The sequence below is a fragment of the Notamacropus eugenii genome, chromosome 5, assembly GCF_028372415.1.
Source record: "Notamacropus eugenii isolate mMacEug1 chromosome 5, mMacEug1.pri_v2, whole genome shotgun sequence".
Lineage (NCBI taxonomy): Eukaryota > Metazoa > Chordata > Mammalia > Diprotodontia > Macropodidae > Notamacropus > Notamacropus eugenii.
The window spans coordinates 41,142,095-41,162,449 of record NC_092876.1 but is presented as its reverse complement, the minus strand read 5'-3'; positions in this window follow the sequence as shown (position 1 = coordinate 41,162,449).

Here is a 20,355-nt window from a genome sequence, read left to right as displayed (position 1 = left end):
TACAGCTAATGTTGGTGATAAAGGGCTCATTTCTAGAATATGTAGAGAACTGAGTCAAATGTACAAAAATATAAGTCATTCTCCAATTGATAAATGGTCAAAGGATATGAAGTCAATTTTCAGAGGAAGAATTAAAGATATCTATAGTCATATGAAAAAATGCTCTAAATCACTTTTGATTAGAGAGATGCAAATCAAAACAACTCTGAGGCACCACATCACACCTATCAGATTGACAAACATGACAGAACAGGAAGATGATAAAGGTTGGAGAGGATGCGGAAGAGTTGGAACACTAATACATTGTTGGTGGAGCTGTGAGCTGATACAACCGTTCTGGAGAGCAATTTGGAACTATGCCCAAAGGACTACAAAAATATACATACCCTTTGACCCAGCAATATCACTTCTAGGACTGTATCCCCAAGAGATCATAAAAATGGGAAAGGGTCCCACATTTACAAAAATATTTATAGCAGCTCTCTTTGCGGTGGCCAAAAACTGGAAATCATGAGGATGCCATCAATTGGGGAATGGATGAATAAATTATGGTATATGAATGTAGTGGAATACTATTGCGATACAAGAAATGATGAACAGGAAGACTTCAGAGAGGCCTGCAAAGACTTATATGATCTGATGCTGAGTGAAAGGAGCAGAACCAGGAGAACTTTGTGCACACCAATGACCACAGCGTGCGAGAATTTTTTCTCCGGTAGACTTGGAACTTTGTAGCAATGCAAGGACTTAAAAAAAAATTCCAGTGGTCTTCTAAGGCAAAATGCCTTCCACATCCAGAGAAAGATCTATGGAATTCAATCACAGACTGTATCAGATCATTTTCCTTGTGTGTATTGAATTTTGGTTTGTTAGATGATTTTTCCCATTCATTATAATTCTTCTACACAGCATGACTACAGTGAAAATGTATTTAATAGGAATGTATGTGTAGAACCTATATAAAATTGTATGTCATCTCAGGGAGAGAGGGGAGATTGGGGGGAGGGAGGGGAAAATAATAATCTAAATTATATAGTAGTGATTGTACAACACTGAAAATAAATAAAATTGACTAAAATAAAAAAATGCTTCTTGAATTAAACTTAATGGTCATCAAGGCTTGATTTGAAGACCTCCATTGAGGGAGACCATTACTTCCTTAAATAGTCCATTCTATTTTTGTAAAGTTGTCATTTGTAGGAAGTTTTTCAAGACAACCACATCCTGATTTTACAAAGCAGAAAATCAATGCATGGAAAGTGGGGAAAACATGAGAAGAGAGGCAGTATGACTGAGTGGGAAGAAAGTTAACCTTAGAATTAGAAGATCTGGCATCAGACCTATATTTGCCACTGAATGACTTCCAACAACTGCTCCTAGTTCTCAGTTCTAAGGTCTAAAAGAATTAACTCTAATTCCTCCTCCAAAGGACAGCACTTCAAATACTTGAAGAGTGATCATGTCCCCTTCAAGTATACTCTTTTCCAAACAAATGACACAGTTTCTTCTATCAACCCTCATGTGACATGGACTCAAGATCCTTCACCATTACAGTTGTTCTCCTCTAGACACTGTCTAGTGATGCCTTTCTTAACTTGTGACAACCCCAGAACTAAACATTTTGCTCAAATATGTTCTGGCAAGGCAGAAAATAATAGCGTTATCATTTCTTTAATCCTGGGAAACTATATCTCTTGGAATACTCAAGAAGCATTGTGGAGAAAATATAACTTGAAGGGAGGGAAGAACTTGAGAAGAATGAAATAAATCAAGATATTAGCCATTTGATTTTATTCCAAAGAAGCTCAGGATTATCATCTTGGGATTTAATGTGGCATATGACATTTTATTCCCAATTTAACTTTCCCTCCTCAAACAGGGCTGTCAGAGTGACCATCACTATAATTTTATAACTTCTTGTTCAAGAGCCAGAGAATACCTTCTGTGAGTGTGATGTACAATAACATTACATCTGGGGATCATTTAAAAAATATAAATGTTCTCAGTAATAATGGAGAGAATGCCATAAATCAGACTGCAAAGCATACAGTTCTTGAGATAGTCTATAAAGAAGCATAACCCTGGTTTCTGAGTCTTAGAATTGGACATTAGGACCTGAAAAAAAAACTTGTCTCCTGATTTTGCAAAGCACAAAACTAAGAGAAGGATCATGTAAAGAGAAGCAGATGAGGAGGACTGGCTTCAAAAACTGGACTGTGCCATCTACTGACCCTAGGTATGTCATATAATTCTCTGATCGTTAGTTTTCTCTCCTCTAAAATGGGGATACATATACTTATGTTATATACCTCCTAAGGTTGTTTTGAGAAAAAAAAAGTATTTCAAAACCTCCATAGAAAGTAAGCCCCTTGAGGGCAGGAACTTCTTGGTTTTGGTCTTTCTATGTACTAGCAGTTCACTGAGAGCATGCGTTGCACATTATAGGTACTTAATAAATGTTTATTGAATTGAACTCCGATAAGGATTGAAGTCCCACAGGAAGTCAGTCAACAGGAATTTATTCACTCCTTAGTATAGATAGCCCTCATCCACTTAGTCTTTCTTGTGTGAATGGGCAGGTCAAACTCTTATTCTAGTGATTACAGACCTCTTCCAGGTCACTCTTTAATGTTCATGATTTGATGCGACCAGCACACTATCCATAAACAGGAGCTCACAGAGGACTACACAACGCACAGGGAATCTCTCTTCACCTGAAGGAGTAAGGTGCTGGCCCTCTTTCCCCATATGAAGCATATGAATCTCCAAGTTTTCTGTTTCATTTAATGTTTGTTACTAAGGATCGTTGAACAAGATTACTTCTGAAGTCATATATATTAAGCAATCTTGAGTCATTTTGATGTATGAATAGTAGACATCTTGTAAAAAGCCTTGTAAAGTGACAATTTGTTCTACATAATCAAATATTTCCTTTATTTCTCACAATCATCAGACAATGTTTTGTTTTGTTTTGTTTTCTGCAATCCTGAGTTATTTGTGAAATACTTAAACTGCAGTGTATTGTTGAACATCAACTCACAAAAGCCTATTGTTGCTTTGTCAATACCCTTGTCAGAACTGTTCTTCATTTTGATTCTCATAAAGATTTTGTAGAGAAAAGAAAGAAGGTTTTTTCGATTAGTAGTTGATGATATTCACTAGGTCACCTTTTTACAGTGTTGATAAGTTCTGGGATTTTTTCCATATCTTTTATGTCTTCTACACTTTTACATACCCTGTATATAGGTCCCTTAATACCTGTATAATTGAATTGCCTTTAGCATGGATCCTGTATGATTATATTTTGTCCAATTTGGCTGCTTTTTCCCTCTTCGCTGCCATTCCTACCTCTTCTCTATGTATTATGGGACTGCAATGTTAAAAAGCCAAGTGCAGTGGTTCTACAATTCTTGAAGGAAAAATAATTTTCAAATGTGTTTTTTTTTTTGGCAAATCTTTTTCAGCTTCAGTTTCCTTATAATCTTTCTTCCATTTTCAGCTTTAATGCCCATGGGATGTATGTTTTTATTTAGTTGAATATCTTGCCATGCTTTCTTTAAACTGGCTTTACCCTCTACTGCTTCTCTTTGTTTTAAGATATGATGCAGCTTATGATAGACAATTATCTTTCTTTGTAAGATTTTATAAACAAAAATATTCTAACTCTGTGATGCCTTTGGCAGTCATCTTCCTTTTAGAAAAGAAGTCCAACGTTTGCTTTAGTGCATTGGGAGCACTTTTAATTCTTCATTATGGCAAGTAATTTAAATCGGTTAAACTTCTGAATGAAATGATTATAGACAGTGTCAATGTCATTTCTGTCACTCATTTCCTATATAAAATTTTCAATTGGGATTAAATCATTAAAATGTTTATTTTAATTGCATTCTTTATCATTTCCTCATAATTATCTTTTCTTGTTTTATAAATAATAATAGGCAGCAAAGTACTTTAAAGACATTATTGAATTTTATAACTAATTGTGCTCTTAGTTCTAATAGTTTGTTGGTCCAACTAGAAACAGATAGCTATAATTCCCACATCATCAAGTCCTCTCTTATCTGTTAAAATATTCTTGTTTTATTCTTTATGGTATTGTTTCGTACATCTGATATCTAGTATCTGCCAATTCCTTTTTAAAAAAAAATGTTCATGATATAGAGACATGAGGCATCTGTGTAATCCACAAATCTGACTTTTCTCATTCTTTCTTCATAAATCACTGTTTTCCCACATATTTCTTCCCATTCCATATTTTTCCTCCTTTCTCATTGAAGTTGCCAAGTATCAGAGTGTATGCTAATTTGATTGGAATGATCTTATTAAGTTCTTCATAGAGCTTTTCTGGCTTTTAAATTTGTTCTCTGCTTCTGGGGCGCAGGAGGCAATTCCCCAGACTTCTTCTGCTGGCAGTCAGGGTCCTTTTTACTGGTTTTCTGTGCTGGGGCCTCAGGTGCTGGCAACTGGATGTTGCAGTGGTTTGGTAGTTTACCTGGTGCGGAGTTGGAGGTGGTGTGTACCTGGTGTTATTGCTTGCCAGCTCCTCTACCCTGGGGTTCAGGATCTCCTGCTGGTCCACTGAGGTGGGGCTTACTGAGATGCCTTCTCATCCTGTACTGGTCCCCTTCAGCCACAACAAGAGGGACTTTTTACCTGTTAATCTCCCTACCCTCCTGAGCTAAAAGACTGCTGTATTCAGTGTTTCTACTGGCTCCATTTTTCCAGGATTTTTCCTGGGGCAATAACTTCTCTGTTTTTCAAAGTCAGCAAGGGAGGGTGACAGCAACTTACTGCTTACTCTGCCATTTTGACTCCCAGAAGTTTAAGCAGGTGACTCTCAAGCATTCAGTCTGTAGGCTGAAAGCCCCTGGAGTAGCTGCTGATGCTGCTGCTGCGGTTTCAGGTCCAGCACAGCACTACTCATCTCTCTCACTCAGTTCCAATATACCTGCCTTCTATACTGAGAGATCTGGGAATTGCAGTGCTATCGGTGATTTAGTTCATTGGAGTAAGGAAGACTCATCTTCCAGAGTTCAAATCCAGCTTTGCTGCTGTCAAGTCTGCACTGCTGCAGTCTGTGTGCTAGACTGTGCTCCTCTTCCAGCCAAGTGCAACAGATTCTTCCTGCATACCTTCCTGCCTACTTTGTATTGGACTGGAAATCTGCCACACTCTGTCTCCTTATGGATTCTGCTACTCTAGAATTTATTCAGATTGACTTTTTAAAGGTATTTGAAGGAAATTGTGGGAGAGTTCAGGTGAGTCCCTGCTTTTACTCCACCATCTTGGCTCCTCCTTCACAGAGTTTTTCTTCTTCACCTTTAACAATCAATGTTGGTGCAGAAGCTACAATTATTTAAGCTATTTTTTTTAACCTTTACCATTAGTATTTCAATATGTAGTGACCAGAATATCCTATGAAATCATATTTCTTGTTGTGACTGGACTTACAATAAAACCCATTCTAACTACTCCTTTCTTTGCTTCTCCAAGGAGTACCTATGATCCATCTGTCTTTTTTATTGCAATTTCTTTCATTCATCTGTTTACATTTATAGAAAGAATGTCATGACTGGTAGATTTTAATTCCTCTAATAATCTGTCCATTTTTGGTAAGTAGGAAGTGATCTTTTGCTGAGAGTTGTGAATTAAATTAAAATATATTGATAATCTAAAAATTAAGTGATTCTTAGCATCTTTTACTCTTTCCCTGCTGTTCTACCATCTTCACTAACAGAGAAGAAGAGGGGGCATGGCCACTTAAAAATATGAATTTATTTCAAGAGTTTTTATGGTTTAAAAATATCATCAGCAAGTGTCCAAACTCATAGTGATATATCTGCTTGTAATTAGTTATCGTCATCAACATAATAATAATTAGATTCATCATCAATGAGGAAAGAGAGTCAGCCTATTATTGGGACTATGCCCCAATTCTTTCTAGAAGGGTGGAGACTATTCACAGCCTGCATTCTGTTGGCATGGCCTTTGAGAATTCAGAGTATGTTTCATGCCTGATACAGCACTGGAGTACAACTTTATAGAGAGGAAAAAGGTAATAAGCTTCATTTATTCAGTTGAGCTTGAGATGTACATAGGTAATTGTCTTGGTGATCCAAGGGCTAGGTGTGCAAGAGTAGAACTGTATAGATAGAGAGTGAGAGAGAGATACACACTCATAGAGATATGCACAGATGCATTCATACACTGTTGCTGTTCCATTGTTTTTGTCATGTCTGACTGTTTGTGACCCCATTTGGGAGTTTCTTGGCAGAGTTACTGGAGTAGTTTGCCATTTCCATCTCCAGCTCATTTTACAGATGAAGAAACTAAGGCAAACAGAGTTCAGTGACTTACCCAGGGTCTGAGGCTGAATTTGAACTCTGGAAGATGAGTCTTCCTGACTCCAGACCTGGTATTCTATGCCCTGTCTCACCATATACACCACATAATACATACATGCATACATGCACACATTTCTATCCCATATATAGATACATGCATGTATGCATACCCCCTACATATATATCTATTAATATAGGCATGCATTACTATGTATATGTATGTGTTTGCATGTGTACCTATGTGTATTTTTTGACTAAGCCAGCGCTGTTAATCTGGGATCCCTGATTTTTTTTGCATGTTGAAAACAGTATTTCAGGAACAGCTTAGGTGGTGCAAAGGATAATGTATCTTCCTGTGTTTAAATCTGGCCTCAGACACATTAGCTGTGTGACACTGTGCAAGTAAACTGTTTTCTATTGTTTCCTTGTCTATAAAATAAATTGGAGAAATTAATGGCAAACCAGTTCAGTATCTTCACAAAGTCAACCCCATATGGGGTAAAGAAGAATAAAACATGACCAAAAATGACTCAATAGCAACAACAATAAATAGTATTTTGATCTAATTAGTTTCCTTTATAATTGTATGCATTTTATGCCTTTGAAAACATGATTCTGAGAAGGAGGCCTTAGATTTCACTAATCTGTCCATTGCTCGAAGGGATGTAGGATTTACAAAAAGTAAAGATCCCCTGGACTAGAAGTTATAATTGATCCTGAAGGTTCTGATGAGATCACCTAAAAAGAGGGGAAAAAAATTATATATATGTGTATATATATATATATATATATATATATATATAGAGAGAGAGAGAGAGAGAGAGAGAGAGAGAGAGAGAGAGAGAGAGAGAGAGAGATCCCAGGACAGAGCCTCAGCATATGCTCGCACCTAGGAGATGGTAAATGTTTGATGACCCTGCAAAGGGTCGAAGAAAGATTTCCCCAAGAAACAGTAGAATACCTAGAAAGGGCTTCTATCATGAAAACCCAGAGAGAAAAGTTTGGGTTTGGGTTTTTTTTTTTTTTTTGGAAGAAATAGTAATGTAGAAAGGACAAAAATAATAAAGGCTAAGAAAAGGTTATCTGATTGGACATTTAAAAGATCATTGTTCCACCCTGGAGAGAACAATGTCAGTTCAGTGATAGTATTGGAAACCAGTGAGTCAGTCAATCAACAAGAATGTATTAAGTACTTATTCTGAGTCAGAGCCTGTACTAAGTCCTAGACATAGAAAAAGAGCCCCTGCCCTCAAGGAGCACACATTGTAACAGAGAAGACAACATGTAAATAACGAAATAGATGCAAGATGTATTCTGAGTAGATAGGAGGCAATCTCCAAGGAGAAAACACTAGCATCTAGGAGACTAGTTCCTGGTGAAGATACGATTTGAGCTGAGTCTTGAAGGAAGCTAAGAGACGGAAGTGAGGGGGAAGAGTATAAGATGTATAAGAAATGACAAAAGGTATCAGGTCATAAAGAGTTATAAATACCCAACTGCAGAGTTTATATTTCATCCTAGGGCTAAGTTCATCAGGAACTGAGTGGGTCCTGCCAACAGCTGCCTATGGGCAGAACCACACTCTTCACTAGGTCTCCCATAATCCCACATTCTGACTCATGTTCTGCAAGCTCAAATGTATCACGGACACCCCAAATTAAGCAGTACTATGTGAAAGACTCTATGTTGAAAACTGGAAGGCCATAATGTCAGTCTGTGCCTGCAAGAGCTTATATTTTAATGGCAGGAGACCAGGGATTAACATGTACAAAAGTGAGTAAATGATGAGTACTATAGACCCCTTCCCCAAACCATTCTGAACCCCCAAGACCTGAGAAAGACCTAAAATCTGTATTGGTCAATGAAGAGAGGCTTTTTTGGCCCATTCTGAGCTTAACCTATCACAATTCTTTGCGTGCTTTGGCATAATAGAGATGCTTTGCTCTCTGAGTGAACTCAAAACATTCCTTCCTTTGTCAACAGCTACAAGGACATATGAAGCTGACCAGGAACATTCTTCTGCTTATGCCTACCAAGGATAAGGTGCCTTGAACCAGACACTATCTCGAATAATAGAACTTTTCTTATGTTATGCTATATCACATCATGTTAATGGTAAAAGAAAAATAGGTAACCTGGATTTATAATTTCAAATGACACTTTGACATGGTCCTATTTTATTTGTATTTACAATCTATCCAATTAAGAAATTTCTTTCTCATATCATAGTTAACCATATGGAGACTAAAATTTTGGCTGATATAGGCATCCAGAGTCAAGAAAAGAGGGAGGGATAAGAGGGAATTGCTCTGAAGATATAAGATCTCTTTCGTCTGTCCATCCTCAAGTTCATTGGCTACGATGAGCTCCCATGTGTATCTCTATATGCATGTTCTGAAAGCACTGAGAGAAATAAACACTTACATGCAGTCTAATTTTGTTCATCTTTCTAAGAAGGAAGTTAGTAATCGTTGACAGTACACACACACACACACACACACACACACACACACACACACACACGCCCCAAATCAAATTCAGGATGGAGAGAGTGACAGCCACAGAAGGCCTCAGAAGAGGTCTTATTTAAGAGTGACATCTGGAATCTAGGCATTCTGGGAGATGGAAGTGAGAAAAAAATGATCATTTCAGACACAGAGGAACCATCTTTGTAAAAGCATAGGACCAGAGAGATAAAATGTCATACAGAAAACATGTAGCAAAAGAATTTCAATAGAAAAGAGATTATATGAAAAGGAAAAATGGGAAATGGTAAGGAATAAGACAGAAAAGGTCATAGGATCTTAGATGTCATCTACCCCAAGCCCCTCATCTTACAGGGAAAGAAACTGAAGCCCAGGGACCTATAATATGTCCAGCAAATATCAGAGATAGAATTTGAACCTAGATTCTCTGACTCCAGAACCAGTGTGAGAGCCAAATTGTGGAAGACTGTACATGCTTTTGAGGCAACTAGATCATGCAATGGAGAGAGCTCTGGATTGGGAAACAGCAAGACCTGAGTTCAAATTAAACTTCAGACACTGTTGTATGACCCTGAGAAGTCATTTAACATCTGTTTGCCTTGGTTTCCTCAACTGTAAAATGAGAATATTAATAGTATGTACCTTCCAGGGTTACTGGGATGATCAAATGAGATAATATTGTTAAAGAGTTTAACATAGTGCCTGGCTTATAGTAGCCACTATGTAAATGCTTAGTTCCTCCCCTTTCCTATAGTTTATCTGATATATAATCTAAGTATGTATGAAATAGGAGAGGTTTAAAGATGAGGAAAATTAAGGCACAGAACTAAAGCAATTTGCTCATAATCTCATAGTACCCAAGAGAATAACTGAATTCATCTTTTGCTTCTGAGATCTGGACAATTTTTGCAAAAGTCCACAGACATTTTTTAAACACTTACAGTGTTCCTTTATGCCAAGCTTTATGCTAAGCCTTAAGGATACAAAGAAAGGCAACAGACAGTCCGTTGTTCTCAAGATGCTCTAATAGCAGAAACAATGTGTAAACAACTGTGAACCAACAAGCTATAGATAAGACAAATGAATATAATCACTAACCTTTATCTAGTATTTTAAGGTTTGTCAAACACTTTGTAAATATTACCTCATTTTATTCTCACAATAACTGTGGGAGGTTGCTGTTATTATCATTGCATTTTATAAATGAGGAGATTATCAACAGAGGGAAGTGAAGTCACTAGAATGAAGAGGGATTGGGAAAGGCTTCCTGTAGAAGGCGGGATTTTAGTGGGGATTGGAAGGAAGCCAGGGAAGGAAGTCAGGAGGTGGCGATGAGGAGGCAGAGCATTCCAGGCACACAACATGAAGCTTCCTGACAAAATCCTCATTCTAATAATACATTTGGAGTCTTGTTTTAGAGCCTGCAGATGCTACACAATTCCCATTGCCTTCACAGGGTCATTATTAGGTTTTATCTGGTTAAATGGTCAAAGTGATGGACTATGTCATTTCTCAGTCAAGACAAAGCAGTCAAATTCCCAGGAGTCTGGGGAGGGTGCTAGCTATCCATTGCATAAGAAAAGGTAACAAACCCAATTGATACTCTTAGTTTAAGCTAGGACTTTTAACCAGGAGAATGATAGCATGCTATGTATCAGGATTAGGCAGCTATCAGGCAAGATGTAGCTGTCCAAATTTCACCGCTATGATATTTGAGGGTTATGTTAGTTATTAAATAAAGGCTTCTGCCTCAGAAAGCTCTGTAGAAGAAAAATGTGTACTTTCAAAAAAGGTCTCCTTAGATTACAGTAACCCAGTTCTTCCCTGACCTTTTAGTCAGCAAACATAGCTTTCCATATTCACTCACTCTAGGCTCCAGCTTTCTCTACTCTGATTTTTTTTAACAGAGTGTTTGGAGGAGTCCAAAATAGTGCCCTCTGAACTGTATTTTATGGCTAGTAAGTCGTACCAGTGAGAGGATCTGGTATGTATGCCCTGACCCTTTATCACACTCTCAATTTTATTAAAAATAATGTTATTATTACTACAATGAATTTTTACTGTTTATCATATTATTATGCTTATTATACTTTAGTATTGTTATGATAATTTCTCAGTTGTGTCTAACTCTTTGTGACCCCATTTGGGGTTTTCTTGGCAAAGATGTTGAAGTGGTTTGCTATTTCCTTCTCTAGCTCTTTTGATAGATGAGGAATTGAGGCAAACAGGGTTAAGTGATTAGGGTCACTCAGCTAGTGGGTGTCTGAGACCAGATTTCATCTCAGAAAGATAGTCTTCCTGACTCCAGGTCTAGCATTCTATCCACTGCTTCACCTAGATTCTTCTATATAATTACTAAAGAACATGAGTTTGGTATTGAGAATCCAAAACATGCCCCACTTCACATGCACATATCTTAAGTTTCAGCCATCCCTCATGATTCAGGAGGAAAACTGTTCCAGTTGCTCCTTTGTGATCCATAGATGAATTATTTGCTGAAATGTGTGGTCACTGTCCTGTCTCCCAGCCTAGCAATCAGGCAGTCAACAAACATTTACTAAGAACCAACTATGTGCCAACTACTGTTCTAAGTGCTGGGGATACAAAGAAAGGGAAAAGCATGTCCCTTGTCCTCAAGGAGGGTATGTGTATTCAGGCATTTTTCCTGGGCAATTTTCCAGAGGCAATTATATGTTGCATGGCAATCAATGATTTAATTCAATAAAGATTAATTGAGCAACTGCTTTGCACAAGGCATTGTGCTAGCTGCTGGGGATACAAAAGCATAAAGGGAAAAATAATCTCTGACCTCAGGTGACTTCTAAGTGCAACTAGGTAAGTTCTTATAAGGAATCACAATGTCTCTGAGTTGGCCAGTATCTCAGAGGATCTTCAATCAAAGCAAGCAACACTCCCAAAAAAGAAAACTCAGTCTACTTGAGTACCTCCAGTGAAAAGAAGTCCATTCATTACCTTCTCAAAGGAACCCATTTCCCTTTTGAAAAGTGCTCACTGTTAGTGTATTTGTTGTTACAATAAACTTAAAAAATATTTTACTTCCACCCATTGTTCCTGGCTTCATCCCTGAGGTCTTTAATTAAAACAAATCTAAGTTTTGTTCCAGGGACCATCTCCAGTTGTCTTGATCTACATCTTGCCACTGGATCCAGATGACTTAGAAGGAAAATGTGAATCTGGTGACTTTGGCAAGCCCTGCTTCACTTAAATCCAGTTCACTTGTATGTCATGGCATCACCTCTCTGATGTCATGCTCCACTTAGAAGATGAAGGAAAAACAAGTTTCATTCCATATAACCACCTTTCATATACAAGAAAGCAGTTGTTGCATTCTTCTTCAATCTTCTTTTCTTTCTAAAAATGTTCACTTCTTTCAATCAATCATCTCCTCATTTTAACTTGAGGTGTTCACCATCACAGTTACTCTCCTCTAGACATCTCAGATTACTAATGCCTTTTCTAAAATCTAGTAAAGAGAATTGAATATAATGATCCAGATGTAGCCTGATCAAAGCAGAGGAAGATGGCACTCTAACCATCCTGGTATTGGATATGGTGCACCTCTGGGTAAGGCAGTGAGGTGGCACCCTGCACAGAGTGCTGGACTTGCAGTAGGGAGGAGCTGTGTTTATAATTGACCTTGGACATTACTAGCTATATGAGCCAGGACAAGTCACTTTACCCCTGCCCATCTCAGTTTCCTCATCTCTAAGATCAGAACAGTAACAATACCTCATGGTTGTTACTGGAATCAAATGAGATATTTGCAAGATACTTTGTTGCAATCTTGAAATAAATACTGAAATAAATGCTAGAGTATTATTATCACGTAGCTTAAGCTGGTATCAGTTTTCTCAGCTTGTATATCACACTGCTTACTCAGAGTGGGCTGGCAGTCCACCATCTCAGTTTCCCCAGATCTTTATCAGATTAAACATAGTTTTGTCTTGCCTTCGGTTTTTATTGAAGAATAGCGAAAGACCTCTTCAGTTCTTCCTGAATGAAAGAAAATGCAAGCTAGTCTCTTGGAACAGCATGATAGGAACTTGATTCCATAGGACCACATATTTAGAGCTGGAATGGGCCATAGAAGATATGGAAGATTATCATTTCATTTTTAAAATGAAGAAATTTTGGCCCACAGAACTTAGTGACTTGTTTATTGTGACCCAAGTCCTAAGTGGGAGAGCCAGTACTCAAACTAAGGATTTCTTAATCTTTCTGCTCTTTTCACTGAAATTCATCATGTAACATATCCCTAACTTGCCACTGAGGTGGACTTGGTGGTCACCCAATGGACATACCTCTTCTGTGTACTGAGACATAACTCCTGATTGACTTAGAAACTTCTGGGACAGAGGAAAGTGAAAGGAAAAGAGGAGAAAGGTTTGAACTTCAAATCTCAAGCAGGAGACCCCTTTGGAACAAGGGAGAAATGTCTGCCTCTATGAGCCTACAATCGTTACAGTTCTACAATGAGCCTTGGCAATGCCTGTGGTTGCAGACATTGGGAAAGGAGGGATGTGCTGGAGTACCATCTTTTCCCCACATCCCTCAGGGTCTGAGAGATCTTTCATATGTCATTCAAAATCTCCACCTTTTTCCTCTTCTCTAATTTCTCCCTTTCCTCTGCTTCTGTCCTTCAGAAGTCTCTCAACCAATAAGAACCCATGTCTCCTTATATGTATGCAGCATCAAAGACCATCCTTTAGGATACCACCAAGTCCACAAGGTGGGAGAGGCTATAATAATATACTCTGATCTAGGAAATTCCCCTACAACATAACTTACAAGGGATTATTCAGACAAGTGAGAAGGGATTGACCTTGACCCAATGCATCCCATTAGAGTTAGGGAATTTTCTGCTGTTTTTTTAATGTTTTTTTTTCTCTACATTGAACTAAAGTCTGACTCTGGACAGGTTCACATGATCATAAATCTAAAACTAAAGAAGGATCTTAGATATTATATAGTCCTGAATTCAAATCCAGCCTCAGAGACTAACTAGCTGTATGACCCTGGACAAGTCACTTGACCCTCTTTACCTCAGTTTCTTCATCTGTAAAATGAGCTGGGGAAGGAAATGGCAAACCACCTTAATATCTCTTCCCAGAAAACCCTGATGGAGACATGAAGAAGTAGGCATGACTGAAATGACTGAACACAAGCAGAAGAGATCTTTGACATTCTTGATGATTCAAGCCATTCAATAAGCATTTATTTTAAAAAATAGGGACAGTTAGATGATATAATGGACAGAGTACTGAGCCTGGAGTCAAAAAGAATCATCAGTTCAAATCTGGCCTGAGACACTTACTATCTGTGTAACTCTGGGAACCACACTCAACCCTGGTTGCCTTAGTTTCCTGATTTGTAAAATGAGCTGGAGAAGTAAATGGCAAACCACTGTAGTATGTTTACAAGAAAACCCCTAATAGGATCAAGAAGAATCAAACATAACCGAACAACATCTGATAACAATTCATTCTGTGCTTACAGAACAAAATCAATTCTTTAAAAATAAAAAAATAGTCCTGGAGAGGTCATAGGATTTAGAGATAGAAAGGACTTAGAGAGATTAAAGTACTTTCCCACAGTCAAATAAGTAATAGGTGACACAACTGAGATTCAAAATCACATCCTTTGACTCTAAATGTGATTTTTTTCCTATTGTTTGCTCCCTCTGTAAAATGGAGGGGTTCGAACAAGATGGTCTCTGAGGATCCTTCCAGTCCGAGACCTAGAATTCTATGTTTTTACACATGACCCTAGGTATGTCACTCAATCTTTCTGCATTTATAAAATGAAAGAGCTGGACTACACAGCCTCAAATGTCCATTGTAACTGTGATTTATGATCCAATCTGTGTGACCTTGGGCAAGTTATTTTACCACTCTGCAAAGACTCTCAACTTAGATTCCCTTCCCCATAAAAATGAGGGTTTTATGCTATATGAGTTCTAAGGTGTCTGCCACATCTAAATCTGTTATCCCATGAGCCTATGATCATTTCTATGCAATTCTGTTCTCTGGCAAAAGACCTGGTTAAAAATCCAGGATCCCTCATTTACAAGCAATGGGACTATGAGCAGGTCATTCATCCTATCTAAACCTCTATTTCTTCTTCCTCTATAAAAATAGGACTAAAAATGTTTTCTTTCCCAATGCCGTTGTGAGGAAAGACTTTGGTAAATCTCAGAAAGTGCCACAGAAATGAAGTTCTTCTATCCTTTCAGCCCCATCCAACTGTGGGGTTGACCCTCTGAAGTGACTGTGATGGAGTCTGGCTGTTCCTCCCTGTGCATTCAAGCCTCCTGCTGTCCCTGAAAAACAAAAGCCTTCCTTCTCGGTCCCCCTCCCTCCCTCCTTTCAACACTTCCCCATTTTTATCTGTCCTTATAAAAAAAAAAAGCCCATCAAAAGCAGCCAACCAGCATAAAGAACTTAATTACCCAACTTCTCTCCACTCGACAGACTGACTTGCCACTTATTACAAACAGAGAGCATTATTTTTTAAAGAAAAAAAAAGCCAGAGGCTCAACAAATGTGATTAAAGGAAGAACAAAGGCTCAAGCATTTCTGCTACTCCAAAGAGACAGCATCCCAATTAAGAAGCAGGAATTGGTCAGGTGTATATTTCTGAGCTGCTGTTGCCAGATGCAGGTAGATCTGAAATTTCTAGGCTGGAAGCCAAAGCATCTCCCAATATTTCTCCCTGCCTGGAGTCACAGCTTCACAGTATGGGAGGCTGGTGGAATGGAAACACCAAGAGGCACCCCACTGGGCAGGTTTTTGTTTCCTAAGGAGAGGTGTTTCTTAGTATTCAAAGATCATTGGATCTGAAATTTCAAGTGACAGAATTCAATTCAATTCCAAAGGCATTTATGAAGTATCTAACATATGCCAGCCAAGTTTTTGGTACTGGAGAAATAAAGACAAAAAAATATCCCTTACCCTCAAGAAACTTATGTTCTTTTAAAAAATGTATTTATTTATGTATTTTTTTGTTTTTGGTTTGCAACATTAACTTTTATAAAATTTCGAGTTCTAAATTTTCCCCTTTCCTACCTTCCCCATTTCCCAAGATGGCATGCAATCTCATATAGGCTATACATGTGCGATCATATAAAACTTAATTCCATGTTAGTCATGTTGTGAAAGAAGAGTCAGAACAAAAGGGAAAAGCCATGAAAAAGAAAAAAGAGAGAATAAAACAGTATTTTTCTATCTGCATTCATACTCCATAGTTCTTTCTCTGGATGTGGATAGCATTTTCCATCTTCAGTCTTGGAATTGTCTTAGATCATTGCATTGCTGAGAACAGCTAAATCTATCAAAGTTGGTCATCGCACAATATTACTGTTACTATGAGCAATGCTCTCAGAAGGAAACTTACATTCTTTAGTAACTGAATGTTTATAATGGATACAACACCAGGTAGGGAGTCAGGAAGAGCTGAGTTAGATCCATTCTCAAAAACTTACTAGCTGTGTCACTCTGGGCAAGTTACTTAACCTCTATCTTCCTCAGTTTATTCAATTATAAAATAGGGATAACGATAACACCCACTTTTCAGGGTAGTTATGAAGATCAACTGAGATAATAATCAAAAAGTGTTCAGCATAGTGCCTATATAATATAAGCATAGATTATAATATTTAGTATGGTGATATATTAGGTCATTTATATATTAATGTATAGTATAATGTAATATATGTCATATGTCATAGCATATATGATAAACATATAATAAACACTATATAAATGTCAGCTATTATTATGAATTATTATTAAGGAACATAGATAAATATATAGATAAATCTATACCCAAAATAATAATAAATAGAAACAGTTTCAGGGTAGGGGAATACCAAGTGAGATAATGGGAAAACCTTTCTGTAGGTGCTAGCATCTGAATTATGTTTTGAAGGAAGCTACAGCTTTTTATGAGTCAGAGGTGAGGAGGCTGAGCATGGCATGTCCTATGGAATTCCAACAGCCTGTGTAAAATGTACAGGCAGGGCTCCATTTATTATCCCATCCACTTAAAGAATCGCTTTTGTTTGAAATATATATATATATATTTCTTGATGGAATCAGTTAGAGTTGAGTTTGAACACATTCTTAAATCAAACAAGTCCTCCATCATCCCTTCAGGCATATCTCAAAGCTAAACAGATTGAATGGGTTGAAAGTAGAGAAGAAGGAATACTTCTACGAAGATAAGCAAGAAGCACCAGGCTGTTTCCGACCAGCAGAAAGAAAAGAGTAGGTGAGAATAAGCTTCAGTAGAGAAGATACTGAAAAAAGTCATGGGCTCTTAAAGAATTCTAGGAGCCCAAGAGCCAGGCTGACATAACTGAGTTAATGGGAGAAGTCCCAAGAGAAGGTTTGCTCTTTTCCTAACTTCCCCTTCTAGTGCCTGTCCACAGATACTATAGTATGATCTGCTGGGTTTTTTTTTATTTCAATGCTTCCAGTAACCTGAATTTTGTCTCAGCTGTGAAGGTGCCAATAGTTAACTAGACGTAGATATAAATGTAAATTTAGGCAGTGGGCCCAACTTCTCTTTTGCTTAAATGTTAGGAAATTTCCTAAGTGGGGACTCAAAAGAGTATGACATCAATTCACAAGTTTTCATCTAAAATCAACCCACTAAAGCTATAAAGGAGGGAACTGCTTTGACCTTTGGGTCATATGGCCCATAGGTTTAACGTGAACTAGTTGTTATAGGCTTTTATAAAAAGTATGGAAATAGGAGATGAAATATTGTGTATAGAGATTAGCAAATAGGTCAGTGTGGCTGGAATGTAGACTGTGTGAGGGGAAGGAATGTAGAATTGATCTGGAAAGAGAAGTTGGAGCTAGATTAGAACAGTCTTTAAATTCCAGACAGTGGAGTTTGAGAATTATTCTAGTGGTAATAGGGAGCCATTGAAACTTCTGAAGCTATGGATTGATATAATAAGACCTTTGCTTTAAGACATCAAACCAACCACAAGACTAAGATTGCATTAATTACTGTATTGATTATCATTTCACATGGTTGTCTCATATTAGGTTTGCAGCAATCAACCAATAAGCATTTATGATTCATGTATGACTTATGTATAAGGTCAGAGATCATATGATGTAGTGGCTAGAGAATTACCTGGAAACCAGGAAGACTTATGTAGTATGACACATATTGACTGTTGGATCCTGAAAAAGTCACTTTTGTTGAGAGTGTTCCCAGGCAAATCTTGAAGACAATAAATTGTAAAAAGGGAAGCAATTAATGTTGGAAGGGCTGGAAGAAGACGGGTCCAATAAACTGTTATTAATGGAACTGTGAATACAGCAAAATTCCAGAAACAATTTAGAATTATGTTAGAAAAGTGTCTAAACTGTTTGTACCCTGTGATTTAGTGATTCAATGCCTCAAGGACTTCAATAATAGAGGAAAACGGCATATACATACATATATATACAAATATATATATACTTATCATATGCATAATAAGCAGTATGCATATATATGTATACCCACATATATATTACATATACATCTTTATATATACAAACACAGAAAATTCATGGTGGCTGAACAAGTTACATTAAAATGTAAAAGAATTATGCTACACCATGAGAAATTATGAAGATGAGGAATTCAAAGAAATATGTGAAGATATCTATAGACTTATACAGAAAGAATCAGAACCAGAAAAACGATTTATACAATGACCATAATAATGTAAATGAAAACACCAGAGGGAGGCAGAGTCAGGATAGAAAAGGAGTAAGTTGCCATGCAGTCAAATTCTCCTCTATAAACTTCCTTTGACAGATCTAGGAAATGCACCAGACTGAATATTGATGGGAAATTTGGGGGGTCAGGGAAGGCACTACAGCCTAGACTGGCATAGGGAGACATTCAAGAAGGTCTACAGATGCTGAAGATGAGGCTGGCCAGGAGCATGCTGCCTGTAGGCACTCTAGCACCCAGAGAAAGGCTGTATACCAAATCAAGGGGAGCTCTCAGACTCATAAGAGGGTGTCACCCCAAACCCAAACTAGGGAACTTCAACTAAGACAGATGGAAATTGGCAGCTTTATTACTTAGTACTCCATTCTGGACCAGAGATCTTGAATAGAGTGAGGGGACCTGCACTTATAGGTGATATTCCAGCTCCCTGTAGGTAGACCCTGGGCAGTGTACTGAAAAAGGAGAAAGTTCAGAATTCAGTTGTATAGCTCAGACCCTAGATGTAGAGCAAGATCTCATTTCCAGCATTTAGCCCAGTCTGCAGACAAATAAGCAAAGTAGAAATAAAGGGAAGCCTACAATTCTGCCACTGAATCAACAAAGTTGGCTAATAGGGGCTAAGTCCAGTAGTGATCTATTTTTGCTCCTACAGAAATCCAGCTCAGACCAGGAGCAAGCAATCAGATTTTGCCCTGGATTAGATCACTTTGGGAGAACTAAAAGCTTGCAGGTCCCCAGCCTGTTCCCGAGACCCTTGAATAACACAAGACTCAACCTCCCCTGAAAGCAACAATAGGGCCAGTTCAGATCTCCCTTCCAGAAGTGTGGTAGTGGCTGGCCCTAACATCAAGAATGACCTCAAGAAATAGGCTGAAAGAATGGGCAAATAAACAAAAAACAAATCCTATCATGAAGAGCTAATTTGGTAGTAGAGAAATACACTATGCAAATGAAGAATAAGAGAATAATTCTAAACATCTATAAAGTCTCAGAGAAAAGCACAGCTTGGGCAAAATTCAATTAGAGTTCCTGGAAGAGATTAAGCATATGTGTGTATGCATATGTATGTATATATGTGTGTGTGTATTTGTATAAATGTGTGTATGTATATATATATATATATATGTATATATATACACACACATATACATATACATGTGTATATGTGTGTGTGCACACAGGCACAGGACCACCCACTATGGCACACCCACTTCAGAGAAACTGCTGTGCTCTATAAGCAAAGCAGAATTGAAGCATTTAAGTAGTTCAAAAGAAATGTGTGATGCACAGATTTAGAAAATTCACCCCAAATGGTCACCTAGACTATTGTGCCCAACTGTGGTAGAGCTTTCTGAGCTCAAATTCGTCTGGTCAGCCACAGTCGGATATACCGTAACTTGACTCTAACATGGAGATGGAATTTTGTTCCACTTCAAGAAAGAAGGAAAATAACAACCACACATACATGTGTGTGTATATATACATACATATAATGCATGTATATACACACATAAATACACATTTACATGCACATATATGCATATGTGTATATATGTACATGTAGGTATATAATAAATGTAATGAAAACACTTGAGAAAATGGCGGGGGTGGGGGTGAGATGAGAGTTATGTAAGGAAGAATTGAAAAGGGAATTAACAACTTGCCAATGGGTACAAAACCTTGCCCAGCAACAAATTCCCAGCAAATTTGAATGGACCAAACAGAAGCCAATAATTCTTTTTTTTTCACCTTCTTTATTTTGC